General features: G+C 44.0%; 1 protein-coding gene across 6 annotated transcripts in view; it reads left to right on the top strand.

Annotated features, from left to right (window-relative positions):
* Positions 1-17701, top strand: part of QTMAN (queuosine-tRNA mannosyltransferase) — a 347554-nt gene that overhangs the window by 284549 nt on the left and 45304 nt on the right. For all 6 annotated transcript variants that reach the window (XR_013394557.1, XR_013394552.1, XR_013394553.1 and 3 more), the window contains 2 exons: positions 13963-14147; positions 16792-16939. The gene's annotated coding sequence lies outside the window, so the exon portion shown is untranslated. The remainder of the gene's footprint in view (positions 1-13962; positions 14148-16791; positions 16940-17701) is intronic.

Raw genomic sequence — 17701 nt, 5'->3', positions numbered from 1 at the left:
TGCATGGAGGTCAAGCAGGCCAAAGCTCAGCATGAGCTCAAGTTTGCAAGAGAGGTTAAACATAATAAAGAAAGTTTCTTCGACTATATTTGAAGCAAGAGGAAGAACATGCAAGTAGTGGTTCATCTATGTGGAGAAGACAGAGAAATGTTTGTAGATCACATGCTTAACATGAGGCAACAGTGTGAGGCAACAGCAAAAAAAAAAAAGCTATTGCAATTCTAGGCTGTATCCACAGAAGTATAGTGTCCTGACAAAGGGAAGTAATAGTCCTGCTCTATTCTGCCTTGGTCAGAGCACACCTGGAGTACTGTGTCCAGTTCTGGGTGCCACAATTTGAAAAGGATATTGACAAGCTGGAATGTGTGCAGAGGAAGGCAACCAAGATGATCAAGGGTCTGGAAACCAAGCTTTATGGGGAACAGTTGAGGGAGTTAGGTACATTTTAGCCTGGTAAAGAGGAGACTTAGAAGAGAAACATGGGTGTAGACAGGATTTTTGTTGGGAGGGGGCAGAACTTTGGGGGGGGGGCAGAACTGACCTGATTGGTCAGTTAGTTAAATATTTCTATTGCTTTACTTGATGGGGGGGGAGCAGCTGCCCTCCTTGGCTACACCCATGAGGAGAAATGATAGCTAAAGGGCGTGGAGGATGGAGGAAGCTTGCCCTCCTCTGATTGGCCACATATGGTCACAATGCTTCTCCCTCCCCCACACGTCTTGCTGCTAAATGGAGGTGGGGTAAACTTGCCCCTTTCAGAAGGATGGCAGAGTGACATCGCCCCACCACCAAGACTGCTTCACTACTAAACATTACAAGAGTTACATGCAAACTGAAGTGTCCCAAAAGCTAAAGCAAAACAATTACTCTTTGTAATCTCTCTCTGCTCCCCCTCAATTTAGGGGGAAAAAAGATAGCCTGACAACAATCTGTTTCCAGAACTCAAGAAAATGTATCTGCACATGGCCAGCGGCAGTGCCAAGTCCTTAAAGGACGCAACCAGTTGCCTGAAGCCTAAATACTGACAGAATGCCATTAGATGACCTTTGCCACAGTGGACATACAGCTTGTTCCAAGGGGGAAGATGCAGAAAGCATACATTATCCAATGCATTTAGGTAGTAAGTGGCAGATCATGTGCTTTGGATACAAAGGTCCCAGGTTCAGTCAGTGCCATCTCTTTGCAGGGCTGCAGAAACGCTCCTGTCTGAAAACCTGGAGAGCTTTGGCATGTCATTGTAAGGCAATAGGTAAAACACACACCAGTTTGACTTGGTATAACCAGCTGCATCTTTCTAAAAGAGTGCAAAAGGCACAGAGCTTCTGCCGCTCCATTTCTCTTTCTCACCTTGTCCTGGCAATGTCTAGAATCAGTGGCATAGCATGGGTTTCCAGTGCCCAGGGCAAGGCGAGTATTGCACCCCCAATGCAAGGCTGTGAGTGGCAGCCTCAGGCCACCACCGCCTCATCCTACCTCTTGCAGAGGGGTGTAAGGAAGCAGCTGTTGCAGCATGGCGCCACCTCCGTTACTGGGAAGAGGGGAGCTGGGGCTGCATCCCCAGGAAGCCTCCTTGCCCTGTGCTTAGCAAGGAGGCAGATGCGAGCCATGAGCCACAACCAGCACCCATGTGGGTCCCCGCCCAGCTCCACCTGCTTGTCTCTGCACCATAGCCTGCCCCCATGGGCTGCAGGGGACACAGGAAAGTGACCTTCCTGGAGGAGCAGCTGTTGGGCTCCCTCCTCCCTCAGACAGCAGGTTTTGCGAAAGGGCCCTTCCAGCTTGCCCACCCTTCAGCGGGCAGGGGAGGCACCGAAATTGCAAACCCCAGTATGCAGCTCGGGAAAAGGCATGTTTCCCAGCAGACCGTGCAGTCAAAAGTGAAGCAGGAACCCTCTTCGGCTGCCTTCTGCAGCTGGAATGCCTGGGTGCTCCTCAACAAACAGCCTTCCGAATGTCAGTTTGAAAGTTCAATCCATTTAACCGAAAACAGCTCAAGAAGTAGCTGAGACTCGGAGGTCGAAAAGCATCCCTCGCTCAACTTGTGCCCTTAAAAAAATTGTGCCTGGGGCAAGTGCCCCGGTGGCCCCACATGCTACACCACTATCTAAAATAGAGCCGGCCCTACCATCAGGCATAGTGAGACAACCATCTAAGTCAGGGGGCAGATACTGGTGGCTTCCAGCTGGCTATTTGTCACAACACTCCCACTATACCACACAGCCAGGCCCGGTCTCTGTAAACTATCCGGCTGCCTCAGGTGGAAGGTACTATCTTGTCACCAGTGCTGTAGTGACATTCAGCTGCCGTTTGGGTGAGTTTCAGTGTGTCTACTCTGAGCAGAATTTAGTTGGATACAATCCCAGCTAAACAAATAAGGCAAACAGTGTCACAGAAAGAGATCAACTTAGCTCACCACCATAGAATGCATGATGTGCCGAGTACAGATTTCTATGTTTCTCTATGGCTGAGTACACTGCAGCAGTCATACTTTCTAGGCATATTTACATAAGCCATTCCTTTTTACTTTTGACATGTTTTTTTTTAAAAAAAGTTATCCCCAGAGTAAAAGGTATATATGTAACAGAATTGAAATGAAACTATGTAAATTTTCAGCACAGAAATAAAACACTTCTAGTGTTTTTGCTTTCCATTAGCACTTTCTCTCTCTCTCTCTCTCTCTCTCTCTCTCTATATATATATATATATATACACACACACACACACACACACACACACACACACACACACACTCTAAAGGTGAATTTATAGTTAGGGCCTTTTACAATGCAGCAACAAAATGTTGCAGTGTGCTTTGTCGTGATGAGCGGAAAGAAAGAGAGAAGAGAGCTGTGTGGAGCCAAATCTCTGGATGAGCTTTAGTTTCATACAATTCTCCATTTCCCTCTCTCTTCTTTCTCCTCACCCTTCTTTTTTAATAGATATATAAAAAAATCCAGGCTTATTTCTGATTTACGTATTTCAAAGCTTGTGCAGCTAAAGGAGGGAGATTTTTGAACAGTGGGGGGCTAGCCTATTAAAATTCATCATGATTTCTCCTTTTCTGAAAAGGAGTAAACAAGAATCAATTTCCCTTAGTGAAGAAGTTGGCAGAGGTTGGAGGTTCATTGAGAGCAGACACTGGTGGACTCTTAACAAAATGTTTGCCAAAGAATTGAGAAATATCAAATTAGTCTTGCCTCTCTCTCTCTCTCTCTTTGTCAGCGTGTGTAAATGTGCAGTGATGGTGATGGTGGTAGGTGGGGGGTGGGGGTTCAGGAAAGAGAGATGGGGAACTGAAGAAGGACTGGAGCAGGGTTTGTGTGTGGGCAGGGGGAGGAGAGGATTACAAAGCTTTGCAATGCTAATGAGTCACGGTTAAAACTGGGAAGATACATGGCTCCTATAATTATCTGACCAAATATATGTAATTGTCTGTAGCGAACTACAGAGAAGCTGTTAAGTTATAGCAAGGGTCTAATTGCTTAGGAGGGTCAGTCAGAAACCTAACGTGACCTCTGCCGCCCTCATCCCTGCGTGCTTTTTTTTTTTTTTTTTTTTGATGGGAAAACACAGTTCCCGAAGCACACAAATCCCCCAATACAATAAAATGCATCTCTTTTTGCTCTCTTGTCAAGAGCATCCCAGGAGAGGGCGTTGAGTTTCCTGAAGCCCAAGGGACGGAGGCAGCCCAGACCCTCCTTCCCTTTGAAGCATTTGATACTGATACCAATGCTTTTGGTTAGTTTGGACTCTTAAAATGCACGTATATTGTGCATGGCTCCGTAAAGTCTATGCTCTGTGGGGCTTGTATAGGCACGGGTGGAAGGAAGCCAAAGGAACATGTATGTGTGTGGTGGAGGAGATCCTGCTCTGGGAAGGGAAGTGTTACGTAATGGCTTAGATTTATTTCAGTGCTTGCTATTTAATAGTTGGGATGCTTCCACCAAAAATAGGAGCTTATTTTCAGGCCAGAGTTGAGTCCCGTCCCCCCCTCCATCCCATGCCATTCATTTCCATGCCTTAAAGCCATAAACTGAATTATCTCCCCAATCACAAATATTTTGATGTTTTCTGCTGCAAGGCTAATACAAACTAGGGCAGGGTGGCTAAGAAGACTGGAAGCTGCCTTATACCAGGTCAGAGTCATTGGTCGAACTGGCTCAATACTGTCTACACCAGGGGCCAGCAAACTTTTTCAGCAGGGGGCCAGTCCACTGTCCCTCCGACCTTGTGGGGGGTCGGACTATATTTTTGGGGGGGGGGGGGAATGAATGAATCCGTATGCCCCACAAATAACCCAGAGATGCTTTTCTTTTTTTTTAAAGCACACATTCTACTCATGTAAAAACACCAGGCAGGCCCCACAAATAACCCAGAGATGCATTTTAAATAAAAGGACACATTCTACTCATGTAAAAACACGCTGATTCCCAGACTGTCCGGCCCCTGGGCCTTAGTTTGCCTACCCATGGTCAACACTGACTGGCAGTGGCTCTCCAGCATTCAAGAGCAGGATCTCTCCCAACCCTATCTGGAGATGCTGTATGCAAAGCAGAAACATTGCCACTGAGCTACAGCCCTTCCCCTAAACCTTAGAAGTACATTAGGGATGGTTAGATGAAAGGCACTCTGCAGTGGCAAAAGGAGTAACATGCTTTTCCCCCAGTGCTGCTGCTCCAATCAAATTTGGACCCCCAGATTTCAACACAGGGCATCTTTTAGATTAAATGTCAGGAGTTACAACCATAGGCTTGTGATGTCTTCCCTGGCTGCTTACCTGTTTATTGAGCATCCATCCCAATTTGTTTGTAGGGAGGGTAGATGATGTTGCAAGTGTCATCCCACCTTTTCATGCCACATGTTGCAAAATAAAAAGTCCAGTCTTTTGGAGAAATGGGTTTGTTGTGCAAGACCTCTCACAATCAACTCTGATTCCAAACCTGGATTTGCTGGCATGCGATCGAGTCGTGCCCCAAATTCACCTTTTGTTTGGATCTTTAATGAGGACGGGCAATTGGTTTGGGGCAAAAAAGTGCAGTTGCCACCTTCACGTTTGGCCCGTAATGCTGAGAAATATCCGAATCAAATTTGTGTATCTTTTCTTCTTCTCCCCACCCCCGCAAAGGAAGATTATTTGGGTGGGAGGAGAGATCTGGAAGACTTGCAAGGGGGTTAGACTGCAATGTTCCTGCCATGTGTATGTAGCTACATTATTCTGCTATTTGTAGGGAGCTGATTTCCGTTGTCTTGGAAAAGTGGCATACAAGTACAGTGGTACCTCGGGTTAAGTACTTAATTCGTTCTGGAGGTCTGTTCTTAACCTGAAACACCACTTTAGCTAATGGGGCCTCCTGCTGCCGCTGCGCTGTTCTGTTCTGTTCCTAAAGCAAAGTTCTTAACTCGAGGTACTATTTCTGGGTTAGGGGAGTCTGTAACCTGAAGCGTATGTACCCTGAGGTACCACTGTATCTTAAAGAAAGAAAGAAGCCAAAAGTGTTGTCCTCCCTCCCGTTCCACTGCCAGATTTTGGATATTAAGGGGTTAAGTGGGATTTGGTGGATCACAGCCTTGGCCTTTGTTTTCATGGAATTCCTCCAGTTGGACAGTGACCAAACTATACTCTTTTCTAATCCTGTAAATCAAGCTTGGTCAAACGTGGCCCTCCAGCTGTTTGGGACTACAACTCCCATCATCCCTAGCTAACAGGACCAGTGGTCAGGGATGATGGGAATTGTAGTCCCAAAAACAGCAGGAGGGCCAAGTTTGACCATTCCTGCTCTAAATAGTGTCTACCATGTGCATCCATATAATGAAGAACTCAGGACAGAAGTGTCTTGAATCATGGCAGGATACCCACAGAAACAAATATGGCTTAATTTGAGAACCTCCAAGAGTTGTGTCTAGGAGCACCGACACACACTTGTGCAAGAAAAAAAATCACGAAGTGGTATGTTAAGCTGCTGGTTCCTGGGCTGTAATTTGTTTCACCACTGTGCGTTTTCCAGTGATTATCTTTTCATTCAAAATGGCTAACATACTTTTTTTTATTTAAAAAAATGGATCGTTTTAGCTTAGATTGTACTAGTGAGTGAGTTGAAAACCAACTTTCTACATATGCTGTATATTAAGTTGAACCAAGTTAACGCCCTTTTCTATGGTTTTGTTGGTTGGGGTGGGGGTAGAATCTGACAGAGCCGCATTTAAGGGACATTTCAGCGCTGATTTTCATTTCTGTGAGATTAAAAGTGAAACATGTAACCACAAAGCTGGTTTATGTCATCCCCCTGTTGGAGCCAGCAGTAATGCCAAAAATTAGATATTTGATAGGTTTGTGAGAGAAACAGATGCAGAACGGATGCCATTCCCACAATTTTTGCCTCCTCCTTATCTTTAAGCTGGAAGGAACATTCCAGTTGAAGCGTTTTAAAAATTAGAAAGCCATAATAATGCTCAGAGTAATAATAAAAGCATAACCCAAGTTAATTTAAAACTAACGTGGTTTTTGGTTTGTGTGCGTGCGTATTTGTGTGTAAACCTGTAAATCAGGAATGTGACTGTGAATTCAACAAAAGGGGATGGAGGAGACTTTCCATGCTAATGTTCAGGATTGTGCAAGCTGGGCAGCTCAAGCGCCCTCCATTTTGCAGCCTCATCTTCGAAGATTTGGGGGGATGTACCGTAAAGGCATAAATGAGGACGAAGGAGGAAAAATTCCTCCCATATGCACATGCATCTATCCAATAAAGCTGGCGATGGCAGAAAAGCATTTTAAAAACATTCTCTGTCTTTTTTGTTTTGGAAGCAGTTTGTACATCCCTGTTCTTTCTATCTCCCCCCCCCCCTTTTTTATTTCGTTCTGCCAGCTGTCTGCTAAACAAATCTAGCCAGGTGGGGCTTACAACCCATGACTAAAAAACTCACTAGTGCAGCTGTCCAGCTTGCCCGGAGGAAGAATTCAAACAAATGGCAGGAATGAAAAAGATTGGATTTGTTTTCAAGAAAGTAGCTACTGTACCTTTCTCGCTTCGTTTTTTTGTTTGTTTGTTCCATTAGTTAATTCACTGCCTCCTAAGGTTTTGCACGGAACAATGGGAAACCCCCAGAATATTTTTGGTACGGCTTGGATTTCTTTAAAATTTATTCCACATCAGGCTTTAAAGAAAAAAGAAAAAAAAGGAAAGCTGGCTGCCTCATGTGCTACCAAATGTAAAAAATAATCTGACATCTTCCCGAGAAATTGTGAGTAAGCTGCGCTGCAGCTTAACTAGATTTAAAAAAATATTCAGCATTTGAATACATAACTAGTGAAGGGTGAGGAATGGCATTGTCTCCCTAGAAGCTGGGGACAGAACAGGCTTCTTTGCACTGCTTCATCAATCGACCTCAACTGTGATTTTCTAGTCAGCAAATGAGCACTCCATTTTCTGCGTCTGTGTCGAGCGATGTAAGAAGCTGTGCTGGAAACAACTGAATTGCCATCTGATTCAGAGTTTAGTCTAGGAAAAGACGATTAGCATGCAACTTACTGAGGCACCTTTTCCTTTCCTTTACCTATTCTCCGATGCTATATTTTAAACTCTTAGGGCAGCGTGTAACTGCAGGAACTTTCACAGCTTAATCCTACACGTGTCTACTCAGAAGTAAGTCCCAAGAGTTCGATGGAACTCGCTCCAAGATGAGTACAGGGGTGGGCCCACAATAGTGTAAGAATCTCCATGTTAACCTAAAAAGCAAAGCAAATTGTTGTCCTTAAAATGAGGAGAGAGAGAGAAGGGATATGAAAACTTGTTTTCTCATCAAGGAATGCAGTGTCTGGCCATAAACGTGAACTAACAGTATTCACTAGACTGTCAGCAAAACCCCCATGTAAGTGTACAATGGGGCAAACCTATGCATGTACACTTTATGCTTACATAGGAAATGTGTGCAAACAACCAAATAAATAGGTTGGGTGTGGAGTCTGCTACAGTTATTCTATGTCCCTCATCCCCAAGCATGTTTACTGGTTGTCTGAACAAGGCTATTCTCTCCAGAACCTAGAATAAAGTTAACTTTTCCATATACAGTGGTACCTTGGGTTAAGTACTTAATTCGTTCTGAAAGTCCGTTCTTAACCTGAAACTGTTCTTAACCTGAAGCACCACTTTAGCTAATGGGGCCTCCCGCTGCCGCTGCGCCGCCGGAGCACAATTTCTGTTCTCAACCTGAAGCGAAGTTCTTAACCCGAGGTACTATTTCTGGGTTAGCGGAGTCTGTAACCTGAAGCATATGTAACCTGAAGCATATGTAACCTGAGGTACCACTGTACACACAGATGAATTAATAATATTTTTAACTTGGTTAAAAAGGACTCTCTTTGTGTATGTTCTGGTCACCTCTTAGGCTACACACACTCATAGATGATCATACGAGTTTACTATGCTGGATGTAGGACTTTGTATTCATTCTTTTATTATTCAGTACTCAATAGGGAATACCCACATGTGAAAATCTGTTTCCACTCATTAGTGCCCTTTGCTGGATAATGGTAATAATAGTAAAAGCTCTGTCTGAACCCCAAGACCATCTCAAAGGGCTTATACAACCATTTAAGAGATCCTCAGGTTTAAGTTATCTGGGAAACTTTGCAATGGTTCAGGTTGGTTCAGTAAATTATGAGAATAAAAGGTAAAGGTTAAGGTACCCCTGCCCGTACGGGCCAGTCTTGACAGACTCTGGGGTTGTGCGCCCATCTCACTCAAGAGGCCGGGGGCCAGCGCTGTCCGCAGACACTTCCGGGTCACGTGGCCAGCGTGACAAAGCTGCATCTGGCGGGCCAGCGCAGCACACGGAAACACCGTTTACCTTCCCGCCAGTAAGCGGTCCCTATTTATCTACTTGCACCCGGGAGTGCTTTCAAACTGCTAGGTTGGCAGGCGCTGGGACCGAACGACGGGAGCGCACCCCGCCGCGGGGATTCGAACCGCCGACCTTTCGATCGGCAAGCCCTAGGCGCTGAGGCTTTTACCCACAGCGCCACCCGCGTCCCCAATTATGAGAATACCATTTTCATATTTACAAGAAAAACTATGGTTCTAGCCCTCACAGGTTCAAAACTTATCTTTTAGAATGTGCTGAAAGACTGCACAGCGGAACTGAGTCCATTCTGATGTTCAAGTCCACATATAAGGGGTTTAGAAGGGTATTACTGAAGTGTCATCCCCTCGTGTTTCATTATACTGTATCCAGAATGGAATCATGGTAGAACGAGCGGATTTTAGTTTGGCATTTCAGGTCCAGGATGTGCATATTCACGTGCCCGTAAATTCCATCTCATATCTTTCCATAGTGGTCCATAGTTCTGAGCATTTGTCCATCTCTTGTTTGATTGTATGTTATACTCCTGACACTAAGTGTGGTGTAGTGGTTAGCACGTCAGATTAGGATCTGGGAGACCCGGGTTCAAATCCCCTCTCAGCTATGAAGCTCACTTGGTGATCTTGGGCCAGTCATTGCCTCTCAGCCTAACCTGCCTCACAGGGTTGTTGTGGGAATTTAATTAGGAGGGGCAGAACCATGTATACCACCTTGAGCTCCTGGGTGAAAAGGTGGGATAAAAATTAAACAATAAGTAAGTAAGCCATTGGGGACGTGGGTGGCGCTGTGGGTTAAACCACAGAGCCTAGGAGTTGCCGATCAGAAGGTCGGCAGTTCGAATCCCCGCGACAGGGTGAGCTCCCATTGCTCGGTCCCTGCTCCTGCCAACCTAGCAGTTCGAAAGCACGTCAAAGTGCAAGTAGATAAATAAGTACCGCTCTGGCGGGAAGGTAAACGGCATTTCCGTGCACTGCTCTGGTTCGCCATTAGTCTGTTTAGTCATGACCCGGAAGCTGTATGCTGGCTCCCTTGGCCAATAAAGCGAGATGCGCGCCGCAACCCCAGAGTCGGTCACGACTGGACTTAATGGTCAGCAGTCCCTTTACCTTTAAGTAAGCCATTGCTTTGGACCGATGTATATGTCCACTAACCAGGGAACATGTTTCTATAGATGTTACAGGTACTTCACATCATTAGGGTTGCCTTCATCCATTTAAAACAATTTAAGATACTTAGCCATGACCATTGCTAGCTTCTGTTATGTAGCCCCTGCTGCTTCACACCATGCCATACAAAGTTGCAATTCTGTTGGTCACTTATGAGAGTGGCCCAGAGTGCTTCAAAGGTCATTCCTTAAGGTTAGTGATGAGTGGTTCAGAATCTGCTAGGTAATATTAAGGTTTCTTGATAAGCACTAACAAGGTTTGTAGACCCTGCCGCCTGCTATGACCACTGCCAAATTCTCTAGAAGCCACGGTCTCTTCAGCCTTCTCTCTCTCATGGACTTAGGAGACTCTCGGTGGCCATTTGTTCCTAAAATGCATCTCTTGCAACCGCCAATCTGTTACAGCACTTCCCAGATAGAATAAGCCATTCTTTTCTGAAGTCCTTCTGCATGTCTAGATATGGAGAATATGCTCTCCTGCAGAGAACAAATTGCTGAGAGCACATAACAGCTGTGAGAGGGCAACAGGTCTTTCCCTTCCCTTACTGCAGATGTAATTCAAGATGTTGGGGATAACCTTTCCAGCCCAGAGCAGTCTCTGCAGCTATATGAGAGGCTGTCTCTCATTTTCTACTCCAGCAGGTGAGATTAACAGGAAAGCTACTGGTGGCTGGGATTGAAGTGTACTTGCAGGGCTTTATTATGAGAAGGGGGGGATGTAAATCCCTCCTGGGATGCCAGAAGACAAAGGCAACTAATCTCTGAAATAAGACACACACACCCCTTTTTGTAGTAATGCAACACGTTAATACCTTGGAAGGGTGTGGTGGTAAGGTATATAGGGGAACACCCTCTTTCTGTTGGTTCATGGTCAATTGTAGCGTTTGCACATAAGAAAGGTCTGCTGGATTCGGCCAATGACCCCTCCAATTCTGCATCCTGTTCTCACAATGGCTATGAGAACCTCCCTAGCCCACTTACCTAAAGCACTATGGTTAGAGTGTGGTGCTGATAACATGAAGGTTGCAGTTTCGATCCCTGTATGGGGCAGCTGTATATTCCTGCATTGCAGAGGGTTGCACTAGATGATGCTCAAGGTCTCTTCCAACTCTACAATTCAATGATTCTGTGAAAGTTTCTTCAGAACTCCCACCCCCAAAAAACACACACATTGAACCTTTCCTTGCTTCCTTTCCTTGCATCCTCTGCTCCTTTCTAGCCTTGCTTCATTCTTAACACATCCTTTCTTCAGGTTCTTCCTCCTTAGACTTCCTTACTTGCTTTGCATGCCCAAGTTCAAAATTTCCTTGCAGGCCCATCTAAAAACACCTCTTCATCTCTGCCCGGACCTCTATCCACCGCTGAGTGAGGGAATGTAGACCAGTCTTTGCCAACTGTGCTGGCAGAGGCTGATGGGAGTTGTACCAGGTTGGTGAATGCTGCTGTAGACTATTTACTTCCCTGAACAACTGAACATCTTATACCATAGTACCAACTCAGGCTTCCCCATCACAACTCAAATAAATGTGGATTACCCAACCTTGCATGCATCTCTTCTATTTTCTGAAATGAGGTATATGGCCTCTTTTTGTCTAAACAACTGAATTAACTCATTGGCTATATCCTATTAGAAACCCAATCCAGAGTTCATACCTCTCACATTCTATAAGGGTTTCTTATATATAGGCAATATCAATGTTTTGGTAGGCTTCAGGATGCATAAAAATGCATCATTTTGATATGAAAATTCCCAAACTGCCTTCCTGGTCATATGCACTTTCCAGGCTTGAAATTCATTTTTTAAAAAATGCACTCTTTTTTTAAAAAAGAAAGAAAGAAAGAAAAAGATTTCCTTTCTCTCATCCTAGGGTTTTAATTCTGTTTTTGTGGGTTCTTATAATTATCTTACCAGCATGTATAACACATATTTCCCACTTTACAACTGTGGTAAATATAAATGCAGAAATTATACAGTTCCCTGAATAAAGGAGCAAATGGGAGAGAGAGAGGTGGGGGGGGGGGACCTCACCCTAGCAGGTCTTGAACCTGCCAGCAATCACTCCTACATGTTGACTATTATAGCCTGGCATACAAACAGTACATTTCCACATCACACAGGTGGAAGTGTGAAGCTGAGGCTCATTTAACAGTGTGAAGTTTCCCAATGTATCACAATTACAGAAACACCTGTGCTTCATAACTTTCTGCTGATCCACTGTGAAAACTCACAGTGCTTTTATTAACATAACCACCAATATGCTCTGTTTCCTACAGAACCTACAGTGCACTAGGCTCCTCTCCTTTTTAATATATTTTTTACTTTTTATAACAAAAAGTTTTCCTTCATCTAGTCCTTGTGGCAAGTGTTCCAGCAGAGACTGTGATGTATTGGCAATATGCAGCAACACACAAGTCTTTCCCACGTAAGACCCCCGTGTTGGGAATGTGAGCAAACTGCCCCAGTCAATAGATTTCTGACACTTTGCCCTTCGCCTTGGGTGGGGGTGGGAGAAGAGTGACTCTAGTAATACCTTCTTTCTTAAAAAAAAAAGAAAGGTAGGGCCAGGGGGGCCATTTAAGAAGAGTGGGGGGAAGGCAGCTGATCTTGAGTGTCATGAAAGGGCAGCAAGTTGTTACTTGATTTACTTTTGTTGTGTTTTTTTTCTGCCAAGAAAGTGAGTCACTTGTGGAATTTTCTGCCTCAGGTGCCCAAATATCTTAACCGGCCTTGGATACCATCAACCTTGACTCAGCCTCTGGATAGGGAAGGGAGCACCATTTGCTGCTCCATCTCAGGCAGCAAAATCCATCTTTGTCCAGGCCTGACAATCCCTCAGCAGGACGTATAATTTAGCTAGATCCTTGGTGGCAATCACTAAGGGACAATTATACATTTGAACTACACAGGCAAGCTTAAAAGGCAAAAAATCCCTTTAATGTCATGAGGAGTGTTTCTCTCTGAAAGAAAATACGTTTCTCAACGTAGATAATCCCTTATTGTACCAAGGCAAATTATTCAAGCAGCAAATTTATTCACCATTTCGTTTGTTTGTTTGTTTGCTTGCTTGCTTGCTTATTCTAGGCATTTATAGCTTGGTCATTTATAGCCTGCTGGGCAGCAGGCCCTCAAAAATGCTCTTCAGGTGTTATATGAAAAAAGGGCAGCCAGTCCCTTCAATCCTCAAAGTATGTGAGGCGCCTCCAGAAAGACAAGTACCCAACCGCTACAGACAGCTGTGGGATCAGGAGGCAATGCAATCAGGGATGGCGCGGGGGCTAGGGTGCTTATCCCCTCCACTCATATACTTGCTTACCGCTTGATTGTAAAAAAAAAACCCTCATAGCTCAAAAAAACCACACAAGAAAATCAACAAAAATTTACAGCAATACTTTAAACATACAGAAGTTTGTATGCCAAGGTTCTGCCCCACTTTGTGGGTGCCCAGTGGGGCTCAAAAGGACCCGCCACTGCGTCCAGAAGGCCTGACGAGGCCCACGGAGGCCACAGGAAGGCCCCACAAGGCTTGCTGTGGCTGCGGATAGGCCTGATGGTCCCAGCGTGGCCGTGGGAGGGCCCGATGTGGCCTGTTGTGGCCTCAAGAAGGCCCCAACAGAGGCCCTGCAGTGCAAGTGGAGGCCCCAGCCAAGTCGCCACTATGGCACCGAAGAGCGTTATGGTGTCAAAATTTTGTGGGTGCCCAAGCACCCAGGGCCCTTCAGAAATGGTGCCAGTGGACCCTGCCACCCTCATATGGAAAAGTCACAATTATTCCCTTTATCCATCTATTTATTGTTTTAAAAGATGTGCTTATTCTTGTATTCCACTCTCACACCCAGTGGCCTAAGGGACTGATTAGCTGCAGTGCTGCAGAATCAGGTAACTCAGACCATTTGGAGGCCACACATTTGCTTCAGATACTTCTCTCTCTCTCTCTATTCAGTTTTCCTGTGATTGAAGAGACACGTGTGAAGACCATCTTAGTCCTTGCTGTTAAGATATATTTATGGAGCAAGGTAGATCCGCACTGAAGACGACAGGCGGAGTGGGACAATCATGGCCTCCAGCCATCTCTTCAGCCTTCCTATATATACCCTGTTATCAAACCATCAGGAAGCAGGTCTGCTGGTAAGCTCCATGGCAATATATTTCATACCAGTTATGAAATTGAATTCCTGCTTGTGGGTCTGAAGTGCTTAGAAAAGATAAGTTACAACACTAGGGTACATTTGCAATACATGTTGATTTAACAGTGAATACCAACTTTTCTTCCTTACCTGATGGGCCCAAATATTATTTCCTCATGGACCACTTGAAAATTGCCAGTAGTCTTTGCAGACCACTTAATTATTATTCTGTCTGCTGTAGCGGTGATAATGGGGTGTGCTGGATGTTTTTAATTGCTTGTTTTAGTTCTAATATATTGCATTGCAATCTGCATTTCAGAGAATTCTGATTGAAATACAATAAAGCACAATATAAGAAATAAAATAAGCTGCAGAAATGCAATCAGAAATCTTTCCGAATATTCAGTGGAGATGTGCTGTGGGTTGCCTGAATGAAGCTTGTGGTCCACAGACCACAGTTATGGCACCCCTGCTCTAGAGAAGGCCTAGGAGTTCTATGGCAGACATACCTACAGGGGTACCACAGTGAATAAGTTGATGAGGGAAGCTGAAAACTACTAAGGTAAACCAATCAAGTTGGTTGGCTGGTGGAAGGATCATAAGCTCAGTAGCAGGCCACACACTTTGCATGCAAAGAGTCCCAGATTCAAACCTTGGTATTTCCAGTTAAAAGGATCTCAGGTAGCAGGTGGCAGGGAAAGTCTCCCTCTGCCTAAGTCCCTGCAGAGCTGCCATCAATCACAGCAGACAGTACTGGACTAGGTAGGCAAATCACCTTGCTGATCCCTTTTTTCCTAAGCAACTCCCGTAGTTCCTCCTCTTGTTTCCAGATCTTTGGGGAAAATGTATGAATGAGCATGAGGAAGCTAAGCCCTGAACATGAAAAGATTAAAATATCCCTATATGTGAGCAAAGAGTTTTTGCATTTGTTTTGGGAACTGTGCCATTGTTCTGCACTGTCTAATTCCATAAACATCTTTATGCAATGCTGAATCATCGCTACTGGAGAACCAACAATAATAGCTGCAAACAACAAAACCCAAATCAGAATAATTCAGAGCAGAGTATTTTCTTCCCCTAAACAATGAAGTATACATGGTAAAAATTACTGTTCAAACAGAGAAACCATGGGTGTATTCCCCAATAAATAATTTAATTATCATTAAAGAAATTCAAATGAAAGAATGACTAGCTACCTTCCCCCCACCCCCCTCTTAGCTATTGTTCAGAAAGCAGGTTATGAACACATTTAAAAGAGAAAAAGAAGAATAAAGCAAGTTAACACCAGAGCACTTAACGTTCCCAAAGAAGTTTCCTCAAATTCCTCCACAAACAATATAAAATAACAACCTAATAATTTTGTATCTCAATCATGTTCGGTAAAGAAGTCCTTTAGATAATTGGCACCGCCTCTGTACTAGGCCAAACTTACTTTTAAGTTACAAATACTCACAAAAGGTTTACATTATAAGGAGCTGCTTTGGAGATGTGCAGATTTAGTTTGTAAGTACAAAGTGAACATGCAAATTGCCTTATCTTGTGGGATTCACAAACAACCATCATTCAGATTGATTTAATACATAGCTTTTTATCTTTAAAAGTGTTAATTAGAAAATAGGGACAGTTCTCTGAACACTTAAGAGTAATAAATAGATCAAAACAGCATCCATGCCTCTGTGATGAAACTTCTGAAGACTTTATAAAAGGATTAATACAATTGTCAAAAAGACCACCGTATACATATTTAATAGTGCTACCAAGCTACAATTACATTTTTAGGACTCTATTTGCTAGTTTTTAAACACTCATTATACTAAGGGGGGGATACAGGGAATTGAGTACACTATGTAGAAGAATTGTTGTTTTAACCAACCCATCGCTTATCAAATTCAGCTCACTTTGAGTGGCAAGTTTTCACATTTTGAATATGTGTTCGGCAAACATGGCGCGCGCACACAATCATGGTTCTGTGTTAAGAAAAGCCTTTAATGAGACAGACCAAAGATCCTTCTAACCCAGCATCCTGTTTCTAACAGTGGCAATCTGATGTACACAATCAGCGCATGAAGGCAATAGCCCTTAATAACTCCAGTAACTGGTATCACATCTTTCGGCAGCAGATTTTACAAGCCATGCATTGTTCGGAGAAGTATCTCTTTGCCCCGAGTCTCCTTAAAGTTTCATTGGGTGACCCTCAGTTGTGGTTTTATGAGAGAGGGAGAAAACTCTTCTCCCCCACTCCATCGTACATACACACATACACACACCAATTTCTCCACATCACATCTGATTTCATTCACATTCTCTCTTCTTCTAAGCTAAAATTCCGAATCTCCCACCACTCTGCTCCATTGGTTGACCTCAGATTCTAATATTGTGAAAGAGGGAGGAAAAATGTATTTCTACATATCTATTATGCCTCCCCCTTACTTGCTTTTTTTTTTTTAGGGGAGGGATAAACTAAACAGACATTTCTCCTGGAGAAGACTGATAATTTCTGTTGCCCTTTTGTGCACCTTTTCCAGCCCTATAATATTGCACACTGTATTCCAACTGCAGATGCTCCACGTTTGTATAAAAGCAAAGTGATATTGACAGTTTTTATTTCCGAAACCTTTCCTAATAATCCCTTGCCTTTTTCACAGCTGCCACACGTTGAGTCAATGTTTTCTGTGTTTCGCCAAACTGGCGAGTTTTGATCATAAGAAAACATCCTTACAAAGAAGCTTGTTACTGCACAGTTGGTATCCAGTCAGAGACTGAGTTCAAGAACTGTCTCATTTTAGATGGCAGGTGAGTACCACATGTTTCAATCCTGCCTAACATAAAACAAAGAAACAAAGCATTTCCTCTGTGTGTGGATAACTATCCTAGCCTTCTCTTTGTCTTATTCATTTTCCTTGACAATGAAATTATCCTGTGGGGAAGCACATGTGAGTCCTTATGCATAACTCTAATTAAACTGTCCCAAGAACTTTGTACTCATTACTTATCTACAGGCCTGGTGTCAGTATACATCACCTGTGGGCAGATTATAGAGCCCAAGGACCCAGAAAGCCCCCCCACCCCACTTTGAAACAGCATCTGTTTCTAAAAGCTGCCTATTTAAATTTCCCACAATGCACCTGACATAGCATCACCTGGGGGATTGTGGGAAATTTAGATGACAGCTCTCAGCTGCTGCCACCACCACCACCAATCCAAAATGAACCACCAGTGTAAGAGAAGTCCCACCAAAGGAACTTTACAGAAGGTCCCCTCCAATCTAAGGCCTGTCCCAATTTTCTTAATGTGTAACCAACCCTAACTTTTGTGGAAGATAAGACTAAAGAAGAGTCTAGCACTGCATACAAGGAAGCTCTTGTCCTCAGAGGGAGGTATGTGCTGACAGTATCCTAGTTTGGACACAGCAGAATGAAAATGTTTCTGCATAAATTCATCCTAAGAATAATTTCCAGGCTTAGCTGCTGTTTTCAGATTGTTTCATCCAAAGCTGACTGGCTGTTTGCTCATACATGTGATTGCAGTTTATAACATCTGCTCCCTGCCATTGCT

This window comes from Podarcis muralis, chromosome 1, assembly GCF_964188315.1.
Source record: "Podarcis muralis chromosome 1, rPodMur119.hap1.1, whole genome shotgun sequence".
NCBI lineage: Eukaryota > Metazoa > Chordata > Lepidosauria > Squamata > Lacertidae > Podarcis > Podarcis muralis.
Note: the sequence above shows the minus strand (reverse complement) of the source record. Positions and strands in the feature narration are given on the sequence as shown.